Source organism: Rhagoletis zephyria, unplaced genomic scaffold, assembly GCF_001687245.7.
Source record: "Rhagoletis zephyria isolate East Lansing unplaced genomic scaffold, Rhagoletis_zephyria_1.1 Rzeph_scaffold_00661, whole genome shotgun sequence".
Classification (NCBI taxonomy): Eukaryota; Metazoa; Arthropoda; class Insecta; order Diptera; family Tephritidae; genus Rhagoletis; species Rhagoletis zephyria.
Window position 1 is genome coordinate 186,710 of NW_016157745.1, and position 6,000 is coordinate 192,709.

General features: G+C 37.5%; 1 protein-coding gene across 5 annotated transcripts in view; it reads right to left on the bottom strand.

Moving 5' to 3' along the window:
• Positions 1–5,181, bottom strand: part of crol (crooked legs) — a 148,184-nt gene extending 143,003 nt beyond the window's left edge. For 3 of the 5 annotated variants that reach the window (XM_017613439.1, XM_017613431.1, XM_017613435.1), the window contains exon 1: positions 4,986–5,181. The gene's annotated coding sequence lies outside the window, so the exon portion shown is untranslated. Of the gene's footprint in view, positions 1–4,798 lie in introns of all 5 variants that reach the window. The other 2 variants (XM_017613432.1, XM_017613429.1) reach the window with 2 other exon arrangements.
• Between the last annotated feature and the right edge of the window lie 819 nt (positions 5,182–6,000).

The following is a 6,000-nucleotide window of genomic DNA, read 5'->3' on the forward strand; positions in this document are numbered from 1 at the left end:
GCTCTTCGTTCTTTGGAAATCTGAAAAATTGGAAAATAGAAGATCTTTTCCTAACCAAGGCAAAACTTATTTAAACATAAAGCGGTGTGGTATTTTATATTTTGGCCGAATCCAATAACGGACTCTATTCAATTCCCTTCTACATTTAATTTAATTTACATAGCAGGAGTACAAAAACAAAAATTTACATATATTTTGTTTTTGCTTTGCCGGCATAAACTGTCAAAATCTGTAAGCGTTTGTGTGGAAATGCAAACAAATTTTTTCAATTATACACAAGCCAAGGCGAATTTATATAAGGTGGTGTTAATAGATCAGCTGATTTTGTGTATGTGTTTCGCCTCACGGCTTCTTATGTCAAATTGAAAAATTTTGTTTGAATTTCCACACACACTCTTACAGATTTTGACAGTTTATGCCGCCAAAGCAAAAACCACATACATGTAAGTTTTTGTTTTTGTAATCCTGCTATCACCTTATATAAATTCGCCTTGACAGAAGCCGTAAGGAAAAATTTGGTATGAAAATTAGAAATAAAGAAACGTCACCGTATTCATATTTTTTGGCGTTGACTATATGTAGTCTGGTCAAATATTTATTTCGGGAAATGTTTGCTTATTTGTACAACGATTTTGGGGTGGGTGCGGAGGGGGAGGGGTGTGGCCCCCCAAAATCCCCGTAAACGAAAGAGGATGGACGCCGCTTTATGAAGTCTACACAACTAATTTTCACTTAGTAGAATTCTCCTTTCTGTGTTGCCAAAGAAGGGGGCCTGAACACCTTTTGCAGAGAACACCTTACCTTTCTGCATAGGAAGCATTCGGCCGCACTTAGGGATTATAACCCTCAATAAGTTGAATTCCCCTTTCTGTGTTGCCGAAGAAGGGGGGCTGATGAGCTTTTACAAAGAACACCTTTCCGCATAGGCGGCCTTCGGCCGCACTTAGGGATTATAACCCTCACTAAGTAGAATTCTCCTTTCCATGTTGCCTTTTTTGTATGTATTATTTATTTATTTATTTATTTATTTATCTTTATATTTTATAAATAAATTTATAAAATATATGCAAGGGGGCTGGGCTACGAGGCCATGTTGCTCCCGAGTTGTTGTGCTCTTCTTAAAGTTATACTTCGTATAGGAGGTTGTGTTTTTTTAAGGCTTCGTTGATGAACTTTATGGTGTTTTCATTACTGCAGTCGAGTGTTTGTTCGAGGTTAGCGTGACTTCCTGAGATGGCGCAATCCTTGAGAATGTGTTCAACAGTTAGGGTCGTCCCACATTGGGTGCATTCTGGTGATCTGCCGCCGCTAAAATGGTGCCTGGTACTGAAGTTAGTTACACCGACTCTCATTTGTGCTATTTTAATACAGTCGTCCCTAGTGAAGTTTTCGTGGTGTTTTAAGTTGTGCGTTGTGTGTTTTTAAAAAAGTGCTTGATGTCTGCTATTATTTTATGCAGTATGGCAACACATCTTATGTGTCAGTTTGCAACCAAGTGTTATTGTAAATGTGCTGAGATATTTCGTGGATATTTTTTTTTTGACAACTCAGCTCAGAAATTTACAAAAAATACCATATTTCCAACCGATATTATAAATAAATTAGTGCATATAGTAAATTTTATTTTTGTAATAAAGCGTGAACTGTTGTCTACATGTGTGTGTAAAAGTTTCTTGATTCGAATTACGAGTTTGGGCACAGCACCCCAAAATCGTTGTACAAATACGTAAACAAAAACAACACAAAGCATGCCACATAAATCGTTGAAACTGCAGCGCGAATCGAAAAGATGGCCAACTCCAATCTTTTTGCGCGCTTTGACAATCAGCCTGTTTAATATTTACAGCCCTATTCCGCCACACTGACAAAACTCACCGCGATGACAATTGATATAAAAATGAAAATTGCAGCTTTTTGGTATTCGCAGCAAAATTCAAAAGCTCGAATCATGCATGAATCATTTTTATTGTCATGACCTTTTAGGCAGGTGACAAGGCAAAAACATATGTTTGTGTTGATATAAAGAGTGCGACGATTTAATAAATTTGTAAAAAAATAAGAGATATGTTTGCCGTCCGTGGTCCCCCACCTGTTCCAATTACATCAACATGCACTTTTCGTGCTTTGCAGCGTAGCTGATTTTTCCACGCCGCTAATGTCTGCGAAATAATGTGTGTATGCAAATGTACTCATGCTTAAATGAAAGATAGAAATACATACATATTTCCACTTTGCTACGGATATACGAATTTACCTATTTCACACAAATACTCACTTTTCTGGTGTTTCACCGCTCATATTTTTTGCAAATAATAGTGTTGAGCAGCTGTTTTTACAACAATGAACTTTTCACCATGCATGGTAAGTTGACAAAAGCTTTTCGCTTGTAATTTTTTGTTAGGAATGCCAACGTGCAACGACAATGACAAAATCACGACAATGAAGGATGTTCAATTGTCATTCTATTTAAAAGCGGAATAGGGTTGTTATTTTGTTTCGTCCAAATTCGAGTATTCATGCAAAAACATAAAACTCAATTACATTGCTGATAATTTTAAAGCGAAATATCTAAAATCTAAAGTAATTTTGACGATTAAAAAAGCAGTGTAAAATTGACTTCTTGGCGTTCATTGTGGCATACCTTTTGCGTCTGGCGCTTTGCTGACGAAGTTATAAATGTCACGCAAGGCTACAAATTTTTATCTGGCATCAGCTTAAGAATACAAATGGAATTCTTTGCCTTTGCGAACGTTCACGCTCACGCTCGCATTGAACTGTATATCAAGCTTAAGATTCTTTCCCGTATGCAACGCGGAATCCCGCGGGGGGAAATGTTTAGTTATTGGCCCATCGTTTTTGTGGTGGGGGCGGAGGGGGAGGGGCGTGGCCCCCCAAACCCCCCTCATTCGAAAGGGGACAGTCGCCACTTTACGGAAAGCGCCACCCCCCTCCCCCCCTTGGGGACCTCCCACAGACCCCTAGGGAACCGTTTGAAAATGGGGTAAAAACGGCATTTTCCGAGGCAAACTGAGCAGTTTGAAGTAGAATATAACCCAACTAACGAAAACCGTGGGATTTTTAAATAAAAGAAATTATCCCAAGTTGGTTATCAGGCGATTTGAAAAAAAAAAATTAACTAAAAAACAAATGAAGGAAAAAAAATTACTTAAAAATATTGTGAAATTAAGAAAAAAGCGACAGATAGAAATGTTGTAGTAATAGTAATATGATAGTATTTTAGCGCAGAACTTCTTTTTGCGTAGGCGGCCTTCGGCCGCACTTAGGGATTATAACCCTCACTACGTAGAATTCTCTTCTGTGTTGCCAAAGAAAGGCTGACTGGGTTATATCATATTTTCTTTTGTCTCTCATCCTTCTTGTATTTTTAGCAGTTTGACAGCTAAACGCCGCCATTTAATTTGCATATGCAACCAAAGGCAGACGCGTGGTTTTGAAGGTGTTTTTATTTAATAAATTGTGATTGATAGGTTAAAATTAAAGTAATAAAGAAAGTTGTAACAAGTCGAATAAAGTTTAAAGTGAAGGGGAATATAAAAATGCATTGGTGAAGTGGCTGCTTTAAGGAAAATAGGAGTGATAAATGTACGCTAATTTCCGAATTTTACAAAAAAGGGCATATTTCAAACCCAATTTGTAAATAAATTAGTGACCAAAAATTACAATAGTGGATGTTAAAATAATGGGTAGACCCTTGGCTACAAGTGTGTGCAATTTTTTTTTGGATCTGGTCACCCGTTTGGACGCAATACCCCGAAATAGGTGGGCCACTTACTAAACAGTACCCTCCCGCGGGTGACCAAAATAGCCCAGAAATTATTCCCGTACTCAACACAATGGGTAATACGAGAGCGAAAATTGGAACGTATTGGATCGTGTCTTCTTCCTGCCCGAAACAGCCCAGACTTTTCCTCCGGGTAAAAATGCATAAAGTGTCAAAGTGGATGTCAGCTGTTTTGTGTTTACATGATGCCTGCATTTACTTGGTGCTTTAAAGGTATAGTTGATGTGTTTTCAATCTTTATATACTTAAATCAAATTTGTGAAACAAAAATTCAATTTCCAAGAGTTTGCATTTAAGTGACAAAAACAAAAACAACGCGAATTGGCTGTTTCTCAAATTCTGAGCACGAAATGTGGTATTTTGCGTTCCCGTACTTCTGGATTATGTTCCATTTTTGAGAGCAAACTTTTCGCTTATTCTCTATTTACCGGATTGTTAGGGAAAGAACCTCTTATGTAAGGTGTCGTGCGGGAACAGCTTCCTGTAAAATCCTGTAAATTCCTGCTATTCGTACTGCTGCTGGAACGCAACTTAGAGTTCCAACAAGACTACAACCCTGCCACTTCGCTAGTTGCTACAAACAAACCCACACAGATATAATGTAAAACGTCAATTACCTTTCTTATCAGAAACAATGGAATGACCACGCATGCTCAGAAAAAGGCTAGTTAAGATAGGAGCACGGGGAAGGCCTTTACGCGCTCTTTACAAAAATAAAGTATACATATGCTTCGAAAACGATATTTATAAAGTGTAGAAACTACACCAATTGGACAACTTGTGACCACTACCGAGAAAAGCACAATAACTTTATTTTTTTTATTTTTACCTCAACTCAGGAGCTCCAAAAGAAAAAATTAAATGAGCAAGGTCTACATGCATTTTTAGAAGCAGTATCGTCACCCGAAGAATATAGAAGTCAAATTATTCAAGCATTTACACCATGTTGATTCATATAAAGACCAGGTTAGCGTAAACAAATGATGAAAATCATACCATTTAACCGTGTAATTCAAAAATGTTCCATCTGCCAACACCAGCAGGCAAGACGATCCCATAACGAATTAGCACATCTCGTGAATTTTTTAATGGCCGCTGCCGCCACCTTCGTCACCAAGTCTTAAATCTTGTAATTTCACTTTCAGAAATCTAATGGGTTTCTAACTTTAACAACTATACGTACTTTGCATTTACATTTCCACTCAAGTCTATTTACACAAAATCTCCGCTCTACACTTTAGAACTTGGTAGCTTTTTTATTAGTTATGCTTTTAATCAAATTTTATAGGAATAAAGTTAAGGTTCAGACTTTTCTACCAAGAATATTTCTTCCCGAACTCATTATCGAATGTTAAGTTTTGCGAACCCTGCCATATGTTTGAAATGTTTGTTCTGTCCTATGTTGTCAGAGGTTAAATCACTTACGGGGGGCCACACGTGCATGTAATTATACAAATCCAAAAAAATTCCATGTACAAAATATATTTGCGTGCAATGGCAAAACTCGCCGCTGTAGCTATTGTCTTGTTTATCAGTTATCACGTTTAGGGGAACAAGTGCAGAATACGGCCCGTTAAGGTAGAACAAAGCGAAAAATTGGGCGTGGTCCGCCCTTTTTCCTGATTTTACTGGTATAAAAATTGGTGCAAACTTATATTTTCAGTGATATGGAGGGATGAAGGGGGAATTTTCGAAAATTTCTATATGTCAAAAAATTCCTAACCGAATTTAAAAAAATTAGTATCGTTGCAAAGGTAAATGAAATCCCTTTTTTTAATATGCATATTAATATACTTTATGTGGATAAATTTCGAGAAAAATCATTTAATAGAAAAAAATATATTTTTTTTGAAAAAAAATACATATTTACTAAATAAAGGTGTAGATAACTACTCACAACGCTATAATAGTTCAAAAGAACATTAAAATACCTTTAATTTGGTATATAATTGTTACACAAACTCTTTAACCCTCAGGCAGTAGAATTCTCCTTTTTGTGCTGCCAAAGAAGGGGGGCTGAACACCTTTTGCAGAGAACACCTTTCTGCGTAGGCGGCCTACGGCCGCACTTAGGGATTATAACCCTCAGGCAGTAGAATTCTCCTTTCTGTGTTGCCAACGAAGGGGGGGGGGGCTGAACACCTTTTGCAGAGAACACCTTTCTGCGTAGGCGGCCTTCGGCCGCANGGATTATAGCC